The following is an 18,076-nucleotide window of genomic DNA, read 5'->3' as shown; positions in this document are numbered from 1 at the left end:
AATCTATATTCTTAAAAGAGTTGTCGTCCTCCAAAATCGCCAAGCAATTCCCATTCCTCCATATGTGTATATGCCTGAATGGTCGAAAATGTTGGCCATCGAGTGTTGCCACTTTTATCCACTCGTCACCATCCATCCTCCACATATCGCACTTCAAACCCCCATAAGAGATTACTCTATAACCAACAAACAAGTGAATGCAATCATTAAGAGCTACTATTTTCATACCGCCTAAAGTTGCATCATCAGGAAAAGGTGGAAACTGTATTTCCACAAACTTTTCACGTGTACTCAATGGCTACACATGCCAATCTAAAATCAGTATATCACCCTTAAACGGAATAGGACGATTGGTGATTGAATCATGGTTTACGGGTTCACAATCAAGTGTACGAAAAGTTTGTGTTGGCTGATCAAGAAGAAGAAGTTTATATTTGGTATTATAGCGGAGGTGGGCTCGGGTGAAGCCTGGTGAACACAATAAGGACTTCCATGATTTACGAACACACCGGACATGACCTATGGACTTAGCCGGAAGTCGTGGTAGCAACTCCGACTATATAATTTCAATTGGAAGCTGTGAAAGAACACAAGCCATGTTTTCAATTGTATACCACCAATGGTGTAATATAAATAATATAGATAAATGGAGACTCAATATTGTAATTATACAGGAGACTTGTATATATATGGAACGTGATCTTGTAACTTTAATATTTTCGATCTTTTAATTTTCAAACATAACTTTTTAAGTATTATACACTTTAATTTTTAAATTTCAAACTTTACAAACTAGATTATTAATATGAACCCTATATATTATACTTCGTTTTCATGTTAGATAGGATCAATTCACCGATTCGTCGTTGTCATCATCATCATCATAGAATGATCCGTTATTGAGTATCGATATACAAGCCCTGATTTATGATCGGATGATAGAAACTTAGTATGAAGCTATAAGATATTTTTGTCTCATTGTATTATAATTAATGTATCAACATTATGTTGTCTTAACATCTACTATTATAATAAATAAAAATGATGTTTGTGCCACATGACACTTAGATGACCTATTTTTATGCCAAGTGGCATCTTTATACATTTAATTCTTATTTACTCTTATTAAAACAAATTAATTAAAACTTTCCTTAGAAAACTTTATCTTTGTATCACATGAGACGTTTCAAACCCGAATGAGATATAAATTGTTGTTCAACATTGTTTGCAAACCAAATCTTCTTATTAGTGATTTATGTTATAGTATTTCAGATTTGAAGATAAAATAGAAAAACTTACTTGCTGGGTATCCATGGAAATCAAATCACTGACAAAGACTCAATGTTTCCACAATCAAACCAAAGATTGATTTGGAGAGAAGAAAACAGAGGATATATGAAGACGATAATCCTTAAGTTCGAATCAGATGATCGATTGGAGACAGACGATTCTGATCAGTGGATTTACCTAAAGGATCGAAGTTGTTTGTGGCTGCGGGCTATGGAGTTGGGGTTTGAGAGGAGTAACAATCTGATAATATAACCCGTTCATAACCCATTTTAACTCATGTGATGGGTAGCGTCACCCATTAGAAAACCCACATACATGTGAAACGGGTCAAGTGAAGGAGAAGCTTCGATTTTGAAATCAAGCAATCTGGTAGCTCTAGGAAGGGTGGGGAGCGATGTGAGACCGACACGTAGGATTTTTTGATAGACAATTATATAGATAGTTAGATATATATATATATACTAGGTTAGAACCCGTGTAATACACGGGTTGGTGATAAAATCTACTATTATAATAAACAAAAATGATATTTGTGCCACATGACACTTAGATGACCTATTTTTATGCCAAGTGGCATCTTTATACATTTAATTCTTATTTACTCTTATTAAAACAATTTTTTTTTTTTTTTTTTTTTTGATTGTAAATCCCTTAATGTAGAAACATAAATATTACATCAATATAGCAGGTAGGCGGGCAACAAGTTGCGCCGCCACCCCTTTCTGAATTGCAAACCCTAACCTGCTAAAGACATACCCCTGCCCCTTTGGAGTCGACACATTGCTATGCACAACCTGTTGGAGCCTGGTTAGAAAACGGATAGCTTCCGGTGCCAAGGAGCCAAATGTATCAAAAGCCAGAGGGACAAAAACATGTTGGTTCTCTTCGCAGGCTTTAGCATGTTTCTCCACCTTCTTCGTTTCAGCCCTTTTCATTGCTTGCCCAGCTACAAACCCATTATCCCTCAAACCAGCTAAGGGAGATACCCCTGTGAGGTCAACACAAGCGTGTTTTCCCCCGGCCCAACCAAAGACGAGCAAATCTGCCGGTCGTAGAGTGGATCTCCCTTCCGTGGGGTCTGTAAGGAAGTTTACGGGGGCTTCCTTTTTAGTTGATATCCCAGCTCGCCTTAAGATGTCCCAAAGAACGTCCCGCACCCAATCATGTCGGTATTTGAACCCAGGCATCTCCTTGCAATGAACCGCATGCTCTCCGAATTTATCCAGGCAGGCCTTACGGCAGATCGGACATGTTTCGTCTTCTGGGTACATTGGGACCATCAAACGGTACTTAAGAATGGCCCAATACTCGACCCCAGACATGCTTTGGCCCAAGCCATCAATCGGGATAACGGTCAGAAAATCTTGGGCATGAGGACCTTGTAAGCATTCAAGAACCGCCTTCTGTCGAGGGGACAATCCAAAAACTTCTCCCAGGCTCTGAGCGATTTTTCTAAAAAGGGCATTCGCCAAAGTTTTTTGAGGCTTTGGTGGGGCGGTGTCCATATTAGAGAAACCGCCAATGTCAAAGTCTGGGAGAGCGCCATTTAGGCGTTCCAGGGCCTGCATGTAGTCTGGGTCCAGGTCGACAACTCCGCTATTCCTTAAGATGTGATTCTGTAGCTTCCAAGACTGAGCCCTCGACGCTACAAAAGCGTAAACCCCAACATCATGAGCCGAAAGAAGGCCTAAACCCCCTAAGCGCATCGGTAAAGATGCAAGTCGCCACTGAAGATCACCAAAGAACGGGCCTCCACATACAACTATGTCTTCGATGGCTTCTCGTAGCCCCTTATCAAAACAGGATACCGCATCATCCATCATATGGGGGTGGCATGTTCGTAACCCAAAAAGCAACTTAGCAACCCCCATGCAAGACCTAAGCAGGAGGAGTTCGCTCTGGGGATCCCTAAGGCAAGGTAAGAGTTTCATAAGATCAACCGCACGAGATGCTCTCCGCCTCGCCAACTCCTTAATAAAGTAGGGATCCCGACTAACAGCCCCTCCAAGGAGCTTTACCCCTCTCTCTGGTCTACCAATCCCACTAGGGAAGAGCCCATCTTTGACTTTCACCTCATTACACGCAGGCCAAAAAACCTCGGTTTTCTTAATATTAAGTTGCAGCCCCAATGATGGCCCTTCCGAGTTGATAATGTCTAGGGCTTTAGCGACTTCGTTGGCACCACCAATAATAGTCCCATCATCCAAGTACCAAGCATGAAATGGGAGGTTACAGTCATTTTGTACCCGGAGAACAAGAGGGTGTAATGCTAAGGCAAAGAGGAGGGGCCCAAGGGGGTCTCCCTGCTGAACCCCAGTAGTAGCCCCTATACAGTCATCATCAACGTACAACCTAGCCGGCTGGGCATAAAGGAACTGGACCCATAGATAGATAGACGGGCAATGATGATGAACCTCTCGGAGAAGGGCTGTGCGGTCGACCATATTGAAGGCGTTGGAGAAGTCCACGGTAAGCATAGCTAAAGAGCCGTCCGCGTGAAAGGAGTTAAGAAACCGGTTCGCGCTGTGAAGCACCGCCTCTGCCCCATTAGGTGTCCCCACCCCAAACTGAAAGTCCCCTAAATACTGAGTCATTTCCTTAGAAAGCTTTATCTTTGTATCACATGAGACGTTTCAAACCCGAATGAGATATAAATTGTTGTTCAAAATGTGATAATTTTTTTTACGACCCGTAAACAATACATGAATTTTAACATTTAATTTTTCAACCCGTGTAACACACATGTTTTTAACCTAGTTAGATATAAACAATAAACGACTCAAAGCTCAAACTCCAACACTTTTAAGCCCTTTTCAATCTATTTGAACAGAAAGGTAATGTGTTATTTTGAATAACCTTCACACAAGTTAGAGGGACAAACAACAATAACTTATCAACACATCATCCTACACAAATAAAAGGCAACATTAATTCACTAAGGTAACAAAAACAATATAATAAGGTAACAAAACAATAAATATACTGACATATAATTACTTGAAAAGTAAGAAAACGTTCGGGTAGACCGATCATGTGCATCTTTGACCTTCGCTTGGAGACACAAGAGTCTTCTGTATATTAATTCTTTATGTTCAGGGTCAAAATACCCTGAAAGAAAATTATATATGTCTTTTAAGTAATCTTTCAAATCTGTATTCTTAAAAGAGTTGTTGTCCTCCCAAATCGCTAACCAATTCCCATTCCTCCTTATGTGTAAATGATTGAATGGCTGATAATGTGAGATATCGAATGTCGCCACTTTTATCCACTTGCCACCATCCATCCTCCACATATCATACTTGAAACCCTCATGTTTATAACCAACACACAAGTGAATGCAACCGTTGAGAGCTACTAAATTCACACCAAAACTTGCACAAGTTAAAGGTGGAAACTGTATTTCCTTAAACTTTTCAGACTCCACATCAAAACTGATAAGGCCGCTTTGTAAATCACTTGGTCTCGAAATTGCTAGCATGTAGTAAACTTTCTCACCCGAGAATATAGCTTGCCACCAATTGAATCTTCGTATGATGTTTTCTAAACATGGAATCTTTCTTCACGAGTCTAATCTTCGGGAATAAATAAAACCCTCACAACTGTTAGAAACTATTTGTAGAAGTTTGTAATCTTTAGAAGAGTCGACGTAGAAAGCAAAAGCACAATAGATGTTAACATCGAAACTAGTACAAATAATCTTGCAGGCGCCGGTAAGTGGATTCCAAAAGGCTAATTCAAGCGTGTTCTTAAGGGCTACACATACCAATTCATCCAAACTTGCTAAAATCACCACATCACCCATAAACGGACTAGGACGGGTGGTGATTGAATCATGGTTCACGTGTTCACAATCAAGTGTACGAAAAGTTTGGGTTGGCTGATCAAGTAGAAGAAGTTTATATTTGGTATTATAGTGGAGATGGGCTTGGGCGAAGCCAGGTGAACACAATAAAGACTTCCATGATTTACAAACACACCGGAAACGACCTATAGACTTAGCCTGAAGTCATGGTAGCACCTCAGACTCTGTTATTTCAATAGGAAGCTGTGGAAGAACACAAGCCATGAATGATGATACAAAGATTTGCAAATAATATATAAGGATGAAGTTGATAGATATAAGGAAACTCTATATTATAATAAACAGGAAAACTTGTATATATATTTGTGGAACGTGATATTGTTATTATTACGTAAATTATATACAAAGTTTTAGGGATTTTGTTAATTAATATTGCATCACAATAACTTCATAATTTCAATATTTTTAACTTTTGAATTTCTAGTTTTTGAAATTTATATATTATAAACTTAAGTTTTAAATTTTTAAACCTTTGGGAGAAATTGAAAGAAAGGTAGGTTGACACCATCATGTTTAGGGAAAAATGACGAAAGAAACATGAGAAATAAAAGTTGATGTGGCATGCCAAAAAAAACGGTAATACAACATTACGTTGTGAGATCAAGTCCGTATATTAGAAAAAATTAAGCTTAATAGCTAATTTTCTCTTAACTTTTTGTGCAGATGACGTAAATTATCACTTAAAGATACAATATCATATAACTTTTTTAAATAATGTAATTTAATTCTTTCTTAAAATTTAATGTTTTCTGACTAATGTCTAATTAATATATTTTTTCCGAAACAAGCAACTGTATTTACCATATAAAACAGTAATACTCCAAATGTGTCGTGTAGTCTTGTTAGAAATTAGGCCAAAAAACATGAGAAAACACAATTTGAACAACTCGTTCAAATTTTTTCTTTATATCAAAACAGAATACTTGACCGTCACATAAATCGTTAACCCTATCAAACTATTTATACAATACTTATCAAAACCTAAACCAACGTACTATGGCTCACTTTTAAACCTATCCTGATAAATTCGATAAACATAATGACTTTAAACAATCAGATATAAACAATTCACGACTTAAAACTCAAAACTTCAACACTTTAAGCCCTTTTTAATCTATTTGAGGTTTTCACATCAACGAATATTCTGGACTAATGGAATTGGTACCAGGTATTGAACACGAACTCAAACCCAGACACGTTAATTTGGCTAAACACCCAAAGATGTTTGTTATTATTGAGAAACTTCAAAACTCAATTACAATCTCTTACCCCAAAACACGAGTATTTATAATCTAACCTATCACGTTTAGACTACAACTATAGGATTGCTAAATAATATGACATGATAATTATACTAACAATTAAATCTAAGCACGTTTAATTGTTTATATTTATCCACTCCTTAAATCTCGTTACTTAACCTTGCACGCCAAGTAACGGTCTTAAACTGAAATTCCCAACAATCACCCCCAGAATTTCGAACTTGAAAACGACAAGTCTTCAACTCCAAGTAATTCTCGCATCTCCTTGAATTTGATTCTCTCAAGAGCCTTCGTCAAGATATTGCCACGTTGCTTAACACAACTAACATGCTCGACACTTACTTCTTCACGATCAACACATTCCCGAATGTAGTGAAACCGAGATATAATGTAGTGAAAACCGGATTCTTCACGAGTGCTATTGCTGATGTATTATCGATACGTAATACCACTTCTTGAGATTCTTTGTCGAATAACTCACTTATCAAGTCTCTTAGCCAAACCGCCTGGCACGCGGCCGCGCTTGCCGCCATGTACTCTGCTTCACACGATGAGAGTGCAAACGAAGAATCATGTTTGACGAGATGAGAAGATTGCTCGGTGTTGAAGATCTCCTAGTTTCGAGTCGGGAATTATGGGGTGATTGTTGGTAATTTCCATATTATAAGGCCCGTCACGTGTAGGTGACTGGGTTGGACCTACAGGGCCTATGCGATTCATTAATGTTGTAATAGGTTTATGGGGGTTATAATTGGGCTTTTATATTGGTAATTACCAACATGGACTTCTAAGTCAAAACATGATTCACCATAGTTTTGAAGAGAAAACTAACCTGTGTTATGTTGAATAACCTTCACACATGTTAGAGGGACAATTAATGTAACATCCTAAATATTCTAATAAATAAAGAAAGTTGCGTTAAATTGTCGTGCGTTTAATAATATTAACTAACGTCTAATATGGAAGAGATCATGGACTTGGATTTAATTAAGATGGATTAAGGGTAATGGGCCTTAGGTCCATGAGCCTTAAGGGGTATAAATACCTCCTTAAATCACCATTAAACCCTAAACCATCATTCATTTCCATCTTATTCTCTATACATTCAAAACACACACACCGCCATATACGGCCGGCGGCCAAGAGAGAGAAATGAGCAAGATCCGAGAGAAATTAAACGTTAGTTGGTATTAGATCTTTATTTCACGAGATCTAGAGTGCAAAAACAAGTTAAACGAGATCCAAACGAGCACTAAAGGTATGTTCTTGACCCTTTAAAGTTACATTTTTATACACGTTTAATCTTGAAACTTGAACCTAGAATAGATCAAGAATAAACGAAAGATAAAGTTGTAAACTTGATAGTAAATATGAGTGTAATGAACCCGGAAATGGAAACGACTCGATTTAATGAACTCTTAAACTAGTATTGAACGTTTCGAGCTTAAAGGTCCAAACTTTACGTGTTTTCGGGTCAAACCATATCCAAAAACGACCATAGGATTGATCGTGAGTTGGTTAAATATCGTATCCAAGAGTTTCACGTTAAAACAGATATGATTGTGGGGGATTAAGATTGAACAGAGACGGCAGCTGGGCAACTTCGCCTGCAAGCTTAACTTCGCCTAAGGCCAAGTTCGCCAAACTGTAACTTCGCCTGGTGACAAGTTCGCCCATGATAACTTCGCCTAAGGCTAAGTTCGCTAATGCTCAACTTCGCCTGGCATATGTTCGCTTAAGGTTAAATTTGCCAAACCTAACTTCGCTTGATGTTAAGTTCGCTTAACACTAAGTTCGCTTACAGTAAGTTCGCTTAATGTTAAGTTCGCTCAAGGTTAAGTTCGCTTACAGTAAGTTCGCTTAATATTAAGTTCGCTCATTGTTAAGTTCGCTTAATGATAAGTTCGCTGGAGTTAGCAAATTAGAAAGTAAATTAAAAATCTAATGAAAAATGTGTTAAGACAGTTAATGGATATAAAATTTTTCGCTGGAGTTAGCATCTGAGAGAGGTATTGGAGACTCTGAAGAAAGAGAAGTTGTATGCTAAGTTTTCGAAGTGCGCGTTCTGGTTAAGAGAAGTGCAATTTTTAGGTTACGTGATTAATCCGGAAGGGATTACCGTGGACCCAGCTAAGATTGAAGCGATAACGAATTGGAAGACTCTGCATAATCCGACTGATATACGAAGCTTCCTAGGGTTAGCTGGCTACTATAGGAGATTCATCGAAGGTTTCTCCAAGATAGCCGCACCGCTGACCGGTATGACCCGAAAATCGATAGTATTCAGTTGGGGAAAGTTTCAAGAAGAAGCCTTTGAGGAATTAAAGAAGAGACTCACGCAAGCTCCAATCCTTGCTCTACCCGATGGTGACGAGGATTTAGTTGTTTGTGCTGATGCCTCGCATCAAGGGCTAGGTTGCGTGTTGATGCAACGAGGGAAGGTGATAGCTTACGCGTCTAGACAGTTGAAAGTCCACGAGATTACTTATCCGACGCATGATTTAGAGCTAGCGGCAGTAGTGCATGCCTTAAAGATATGGAGGCATTACCTGTATGGTACTAAGTGTACTATTTATACAGATCATAAGAGTTTAAAGTATTTCTTTGAGCAGAAGGAATTGAACATGAGGCAGAGAAGATGGTTAGAATTGATAAAGGATTACGACTGTGAGATCAAGTACTACCCCGGTAAAGCTAATGTGGTCGCCGACGCGCTAAGCCGTAAGAATGAGGAAGTCCTTGCAACAGTAAAGTCATACAAGTTGATCATGAACCCAAGTCTTTTTGAAGAAATCATCAAGGTGCAGTCAGAGGTGTTAGTAGATGAAGGGTTAGTAAAGAAAGAAAGGATTTATGGCCAGCAAGATGAGTTGATGGAAAACACTCATGGAGTTAAGACTAGGTTCGACCGTATGTTGATCCCACGCCATGGTGATCTTAGAAGTCGAATCTTAGATGAGGCTCATAAGTCAAGATATTCGATTCATCCAGGAGCTACAATGATGTATCAAGATTTGAAAAGAGACTACTGGTGGCCTGGGATGAAGAATGATGTAGTGGATTATGTTAGTAAGTGCTTAACTTGCTTACAAGTCAAAGCCGAACATCAAAAGCCTTATGGGAAGATGCAACAGCTAGAGATACCTGAGTGGAAATGGGAACACATCACCATGGATTTCATAACTAAGCTACCTCGTACAGCTAAGCATCATGATACTATCTGGGTGATTGTGGACCGTTTGACCAAGAGTGCTCACTTTCTGCCCATACGGGAGGCCATCTCGTCAGAAACGTTAGCAAGCTTGTTCATTAAAGAAGTTGTAACCAAGCATGGAGTACCGTTATCGATCGTGTCTGATAGAGATACACGGTTTACTTCGAGGTTCTGGAAGAAATTCCATGAAGCTATGGGGACGAGGTTGAACATCAGTACGGCGTATCATCCTCAAACCGATGGACAGTCTGAAAGGACGATCCAAACCCTTGAGGATATGCTGCGTGCTTGTGTTTTAGATTTTGGTGGAAGTTGGGATGATCATCTGCACCTGGCAGAGTTCTCCTATAACAACAGTTACCATTCAAGTATTGGTATGTCACCGTTTGAGATGCTTTACGGTAGACGATGTAGAACCCCAGTGTGTTGGGGTGAGATTGGTCAGAAAGAAATGGGAAGCCTAGAAGTGGTTCAAGAAACGTCTTCAAAGTTTGATCAGATCAAAGCAAGAATGGAAGCTGCTCAAGACAGACAAAAGTCTTATGCAGATAAGCGGCGGCGACCAATTGAGTTTAACGTTGGCGACAATGTGATGCTTAAGGTCTCGCCTTGGAAATGGATTATCCGTTTCAGGAAAAGAGGGAAGTTGAGTCCAAGGTACATTGGACCGTTTAAGATTGTAGATCGTGTGGGTGAAGTAGTTTATAAGCTGGATTTACCCAATGAGTTAGAAGGAATTCATTCAACCTTCCATGTTTCTCATCTGAGGAAGTGTCTAGCTGATGACACGTCTCACGTGCCATTAATGGACATTGAGGTTGATGAACAATTGAACTACATCGAGCAACCGATAGAGATCGTTGATCGCAAGGAGAAGCAGCTTCGTCACAAGGTTATACCTCTGGTAAAAGTGATATGGAAACATCGCAAAGGATCGGATGCTACTTGGGAAGCTGAGGATGAGATGCGCAAGTTCTACCCTAGTTCGTTTAAGTAATAGTTAGGTTTCGGGGACGAAACCTCTTTAAGGAGGGAAGACTTGTAACATCCAAAATATTCTAATAAATAAAGAAATTTGCGTTAAATTGTCGTGCGGTTAATAATATTAACTAACGTCTAATATGGAAGAGATCATGGACTTGGATTTAATTAAGATGGATTAAGGGTAATGGGCCTTAGGTCCATGAGCCTTAAGGGGTATAAATACCTCCTTAAATCACCCTTAAACCCTAAACCATCATTCATTTCCATCTTATTCTCTATACATTCAAAACACACACACCGCCATATACGGCCGGCGGCCGAGAGAGAGAAACGAGCAAGATCCGAGAGAGATTAAACGTTAGTTGGTATTTGGTCTTTATTTCACGAGATCCAGAGTGCATAAACAAGTTAAATGAGATCCAAACGAGCACTAAAGGTATGTTCTTGACCCTTTAAAGTTACATTTTTATACACATTTAATCTTGAAACTTGAACCTAGAATAGATCAAGAATAAACGAAAGATAAAGTTGTAAACTTGATAGTAAATAGGAGTGTAATGAACCCGGAAATGGAAACGCCTCGATTAAATGAACCCTTAAACTAGTATTGAACGTTTCGAGCTTAAAGGTCCAAACTTTACGTGTTTTCGGGTCAAACCATATCCAAAAACGACCATAAGATTGATCGCGAGTTGGTTAAATATCGTATCCAAGAGTTTCACGTTAAAACAGATATGATTGTGGGGGATTTAGATTGAACAGAGACGGCAGCTGGGCAACTTCGCCTGCAAGCTTAACTTCGCCTGCAAGGTTACTTTCGCCTAAGGCCAAGTTCGCCAAATTGTAACTTCGCCTGGTGACAAGTTCGCCCATGATAACTTCACCTAAGGCTAAGTTCGCTAATGCTCAACTTCTCCTGGCATATGTTCGCTTAAGGTTAACTTCGCCAAACCTAACTTTGCTTGATGTTAAGTTCGCTTAACACTAAGTTCGCTTACAGTAAGTTCGCGTAATGTTAAGTTCGCTCAATGTTAAGTTCGCTTACAGTAAGTTCGCTTAATGTTAAGTTCGCTCATTGTTAAGTTCGCTTAATGATAAGTTCGCTGGAGTTAGCAAATTAGAAAGTAAATTAAAAATCTAATGAAAAATGTGTTAAGACAGTTAATGGATATAAAATTTTTTCAAGCTGACCTGGTAGCTCGACCCCAGTCAGGGGCTCTGCCCCTTGGACCCTGCTAGGGGCTGCCGCTCCTAGACCCCGCTGCCAGGGGCGCTGCCCCCGGACCCCCAATCGTTGTGGGTTATATAAAGATAGAAATACAATGTGAGTAGCAGTAGTTAATTGATACGTGTAAATATTATACAGTTAGCCGTGCACAGCTCAAGAAGGGAATAACGATTAACGGAGAGCGTAACAGGATTCAGGTGAGTTTCTAGCCCCATTTATGTGTTATGTTTTCGGGGCTGTGTGCATACTCAATATGTTTGTTAATACGTTTATCCTAAGAGATAAGTGTATGCCTTATGTGAATAATGTGAAATGTATGAATGATTGCCTGATGGTACGTGAACGATCTTCGGATATTGCACGTACTGTCAGGTTGTAACGCTATGTAAAAGGTAGGTATGATATGTATGCTTATGTGTATGAATGTGATAAAGTTAATAAAAAAGGAAAGGATGGTTGTATGGTTACGAAGAGGGTACCGAGCCCTAATAATACTCGAGGTATGATGTATGTTTGTATGGTAACGAAGAGGGAATCGAACCCTACTAATATTCGAGAACTAGGGAACCGAACCCTACTAATATTCGAGAAAAGAGGGTACCGAGCCCTAATAATACTTGAAGGAAAGAGGGTACCGAGCCCTAATAATACTCGAGGAAGGAGGGTACCGAGCCCTAATAATACTCGAGGAAGGAGGGTACCGAGCCATAATAATACTCGAGGAATGTAGGGCGTAATGCTCTTTATAACGTAAGATATGAAAGCAAGTTAATACAAAAGAAAGTATGAAAGTATGAAAGTATGAATGAAAGAATATAAGTTTGTGTGTATTGTATAATGTATGATTAACTAGAACTCACTCAGCGTAGCTGACTTTTAGTATGCACGCAGGTGAGTAGGATGAGGCAGCTCGCTTGAGGAGACACGTGGCACTGAATAAAAGGCTGGCATCGGAAGACTTAAGACGTTTAAGTTTAACGTTTTGTTTATTTTGAAAGACAAGATGTTGTTTTAAGACAAGATGTGTTTTGTTATGAAATGTTTTATGAAAGCTTTTATATTCCGCGAATGTTTTAATTAACTCTGATATTAGAACTGCGTTTATGACTAAATCCAATACGAAAGTAGGGCTACCGGTAACGGGGCCTTACAATTAACAATATAAATAATCAACACATCTACACATGCTTTTATAATAAAATGCAACATTAATTGACTTAGGTAACAAGAACAATTTAATGAAGTAACATAATAATGCGTAAACTGACAAATAATTACTTGAAAACTAATAAAACATTAGGGTAGGTCGATCATGTGTTGCCACTTGCCTGGAGACACCAGAGTCTCCACGTATATCACTTCTTTATGTTCATGGTCAAAACGCCAAGAAAGAAAATAACATGCAACTTTAAAGTAATCTTCCAAAATCTATATTCTTAAAAGAGTTGTCGTCCTCCGAAATCGCCAAACATTTCCCATTCCTCCAGATGTGTATATGCCCGAATAGCGAGTAACTTAATGAAGTAACATGATAATGTGTAAACTGACATATAATTACTAGCAAACTAAGAAAACATTACGGTAGACTGATCATGTGCGTCTTTGACCTTCACTTGGAGACACGAGAGTCTCCATGTATATCACTCCTTTCTGTTCATAGGCAAAATTCACAGGAAGAAAATAATCCATGTCTTTAAAGTAATCTTCCAAATCTATATTCTTAAAAGAGTTTTCGTCCTCCAAAACGGCAAAACAATTCTCATTCCTCCATATGTATATATGCCTGAATAGCCGATAACGTTGGCATTCGAGTGCCGCCACTTTTATCCACTCGTCACCATCCATCCTCCACGTATCACACTTCCAACCCTCATAAGAGTTGACTCTATAACCAACACGCAAGTGAATGCAATCATTAAAAGCCACTACTTTCATACCACCTAAAGTTGCATCATTAGGAAAAGGTGGAAACTGTATATCCTCAAACTTTCAATCTCTACATCAAAACTGATAAGGCTGCGTTATGGACCTCCCAATCTCCAACTTTCCATGTTGAAGTAAACTTTCTCAGCCAAGAATATAGCTTGCCACCAATCAAAGCTTCGTATGATGTTGTTCTCTAAACATGGAATCTTTCTCCACAAGTCTGATCTCAGTGAATAAATAAAACCCTCGCTAGTGTAATAAACTATTTGTAGAAGTTTGTAATCGTTAGAAGAGTCGACGTAGAAAGCAAAAGCACTATAGATGTTAACATCAAAACTAGTATAAATACAGGCGCCAGTGAGTGGATTCCAAAAGGCTAAGTCATAAGTTTCCCCGAAGATTACACATACCAAACCATCTAAACTTGCTAAAATCACCACATCACCCTTAAACGGACTAGGACGGGTGGTGATTGAATCATGGTTCACGGGTTCAAAATCAAATTGTCACACCCCGACCAAAGGCGGCGGAACATGCCAGGGTGCAACGATTGCTCATAAGCGCATGACACTAATTAAAGCGACAATATTTAACAAACTCATTTCATTTCACAACATCGAAAATGTCACATAACCAAATATTCATAAGTCAAATACAACAAAATATAACAAAATATAGCAAATCAAATATTGTTCATTTTTGCTAATATCCTAACGGTATTTGTGACGTTTTCTTCACCGAACTCCAAAATCAACCTAGATGCAAACCTGTAACATTTCATAAAATAAAGTTTATCAACACAAAGGTTGGTGAGCAATTCATAAGTTTGAACAATAGATATATAGTATGAAAAGCCACAAAACTAGTATACAAAACCATAAATAATAGCTATATACTTGGATAAATAGTTATCGCTAACAAGTTAGCGACACCCAACTATAAGGGGTTGCCAAAAAGTTTAGGATTTTATAGTTATCATTAATTGCATTACGTTAACGACACCTTGCCATGAGGGGTTGCCAAATGGTCTAGATTTATAGTTCCACCATCCAAAAGCGATAAACACATAGGCAAATAAGCATAGAACACCAAATCGAGCAATTATTCAAGTAAAGTATACAACAACGTTTGTGGTTTAAGACCCAAGTATAAAACATTTAGTTTAGATAAGATGAAATGTCACCCCCAAAATAAAAGATAGAAAACGGGGTATGAAGTTACTCACGTTCAAGTATAAAACTTGATCGGTAAAAGATGAATAACCGGACGGATGAAGTTTAACGAGCAAGGCCTAAATGACAATAAAATCTTGGATTTAGAATGGTTGGAGTCTTAGCGGAGGCATGCTAAAATTTATAAAGAAAATGGGATAAGTTTTGGGTAAAGGAAATGAATACCAAGGTGTATAAAATAAAATAAGATTTCGATTTTTTTGATTTTTGTAAATCCTAGAGTTAGTATGGAGAAGTTGTTAGTGTTAGATAAAATATAAAACTTTTTTTATAAATAACAAAACCGTAAACAAAACGTAAATGATTTTGAGATAGTTAAAGCTTGAAAATTTGAGATTTTTGAGATTTTATAGAGTCGGAAAAATCGCGCGTGAAATCACCACGACTTGATATTCCAACACTAAGTAAAAGGTTTTATAAAACACCACGTTAGAGTCTAAACATGTGCACGAGATCACCGCGAATTTTTCATGTTTTAGACTCAAATAACAATGATAACACAATAAATCGAGATACAACGTCATGTTAAAACACTAGCACAAGAACCACCGTAGTACTATTGTTTTAACACCGAAAATTAGGACGGCGACCGGAACGCTCGCATTCGACTATTTAAAGAATTGACATTTATAACACGGTTTATGGCTTAGAAAACGAGCATTATAACTCAACCATCCCAGATAAGTAAATCACCTTCGATCCTTGGAATCTTTTTGTCAAATGGTCATTTTATAATGTCTCGTTTTCTATGATGGCTACAAACCCGATATAAACGCAACCTTTAAGGGATTTGAAACAACGGGATCCAAGTTAATCTTGTAATCCATAAAACACAATGAAAATCTACTTTTGCGTTGTAAGGTAAGGATACCTTGGAAATACTATGAAAGTGTGTGTATGTGAACATTTAGGATATTGGTGAATTTTAAACAAGTTTATAAATAAACATGTGATATGAACAATTAAATAGAATAAACACGTATGAACACACGTATAGGACCCTAAGCATAACAATTCTAGGTCGTTACGTCTATCCACCTATCTTAATTGTCATGGCTCTGATACCAATCTGTCACACCCCGACCAAAGGCGGCAGAACATGTCGGGGTGCAACGTTTGCTCATAAGCGCATGACACTATTTAAAGCGACAATATTTAACAAACTCATTTCATTTCACAACATCGAAAATGTCACATAACCAAATATTCATAAGTCAAATACAACAAAATATAACAAAATATAGCAAATCAAATATTGTTCATTTTTGCTAATATCCTAACGGTATTTGTGACGTTTTCTTCACCGAACTCCAAAATCAACCTAGATGCAAACCTGTAACATTTCATAAAATAAAGTTTATCAACACAAAGGTTGGTGAGCAATTCATAAGTTTGAACAATAGATATATAGTATGAAAAGCCACAAAACTAGTATACAAAACCATAAATAATAGCTATAAACTTGGATAAATAGTTATCGCTAACAAGTTAGCGACACCCAACTATAAGGGGTTGCCAAATAGTTTAGGATTTTATAGTTATCATTAATTGCATTACGTTAACGACACCTTGCCATGAGGGGTTGCCAAATGGTCTAGGATTTATAGTTCCACCATCCAAAAGCGATAAACACATAGGCAAATAAGCATAGAACACCAAATCGAGCAATTATTCAAGTAAAGTATACAACAACGTTTGTGGTTTAAGACCCAAGTATAAAACATTTAGTTTAGATAAGATGAAATGTCACCCCCAAAATAAAAGATAGAAAACGGGGTATGAAGTTACTCACGTTCAAGTATAAAACTTGATCGGTAAAAGATGAATAACCGGACGGATGAAGTTTAACGAGCAAGGCCTAAATGACAATAAAATCTTGGATTTAGAATGGTTGTGTTGAAGATCTTTAAATAAAATAACTGTTGCAAAAAGTAAACAATTAAAGTTCAAGGTTTAAAATGTAACTATTTAAGAATTTATAATAACAATCCTTTAAAAACGTAAGTTTGCTCGAAACCGGGTTAAAGTATATAACCTTAATATTTACTTAACCAATGTTAAGTAATAAGGTGGGAAAAATGCTAAAATGCAAGTTCCTTTGGGACAAAGATACTAAAACGGGTCTTTAACGAGTGTTCGGGTTGTCGGTTCGGGTCTTGACAAATGGTCAAACCCAAAGTCAACTTTCCAACATATTAATTGTTATGAGATAACACATTAAAATATACTAACACTTAACCAAGTAAGTAGATCTATTGTTTAGAACTAACAACGCACGTTAAGCGAGTGTTCGGTTTTGTCGGTCCAAACTATGTGATGAGATCTATCCAACAATTCCAAGTACTTAATAAAATAATTAAAATCAGTTTGTAACTATTTTTAAAGAAATATAAAAGTCTTGATAGCTAAAAACACACTTGTGTGTCTTAAGCGAGTAAAAGTCGGTATGGTTCGGTTTGGTTCGGTCTCCATCTCACAAATAGTTCATAGATGGTTTCTACATGCCCAAATATCATAGAACTTGTATATTGGTTTATAAATGAAGAAAACTTAAATATTACAACTAAAAAGTTAACTACAAGTCTTTTAAGCAAAAGTTTCGGTTTAGTTCGGTTTCCATCTCCCAACGAGTTCATAGATGGATTCCATAAGCTTAATATCAAAGAACTTGTAAAAATGATTTTTGAAACTCAAATCTAGCAATAAACATGTTTAAACAACTATTTTAACAAAACTAGTAAACAAAAGTTCGGTTTCCGGTTTGGACTAGTTTCGGTTAAACCGAGGTTAGTCTTATACAAACCCACACCATGGAACTTGTAAATAAGATGAACAAACTAAAAAGGTTTAGAAGTTAGTCATAAGTGATATGTATAATAAGTTATGTGTGTGTAAATATATATCAAGAACACGAAGTCCTCCATGAAGCCTTGCCTTATGACATTCGAAACTTAACCAACCGGAGTCGGTGAAGTAACAAATAAAGGAAACAAGGGGTGTGTATTATATATATGTTGTAACACCATATTCAAGCGTTAGTAATATTAGATGAACAAGTTAAAATGAAATACTATAGTT

The 18,076-nt window shown here is 37.7% G+C and overlaps 1 long non-coding RNA gene and 1 pseudogene across 1 annotated transcript in view; both read right to left on the bottom strand.

The window, feature by feature from the left end:
• Nucleotides 1-4,191: 4,191 nt before the first annotated feature.
• Nucleotides 4,192-5,356, bottom strand: LOC143632334 (F-box/kelch-repeat protein At3g06240-like; annotated as a pseudogene).
• Nucleotides 5,357-5,990: 634 nt separating this feature from the next.
• LOC143632304 (uncharacterized) overlaps nucleotides 5,991-18,076 on the bottom strand; it is a 32,479-nt gene continuing 20,393 nt past the window's right edge. The window contains exons 2-3 of the long non-coding RNA XR_013153500.1: nucleotides 7,194-7,265; nucleotides 5,991-6,296 (exon numbers count right to left, since the gene is read on the bottom strand). This is a non-coding gene — a long non-coding RNA (uncharacterized LOC143632304). The remainder of the gene's footprint in view (nucleotides 6,297-7,193; nucleotides 7,266-18,076) is intronic.

Source organism: Bidens hawaiensis, unplaced genomic scaffold, assembly GCF_021521415.1.
Source record: "Bidens hawaiensis isolate Kalapana, Puna unplaced genomic scaffold, B.hawaiensis_p1.1 tig00006387_1, whole genome shotgun sequence".
Classification (NCBI taxonomy): Eukaryota; Viridiplantae; Streptophyta; class Magnoliopsida; order Asterales; family Asteraceae; genus Bidens; species Bidens hawaiensis.
The sequence above is the reverse complement of the archived record's forward strand: the minus strand, read 5'-3'. Positions and strand labels throughout refer to the sequence as shown.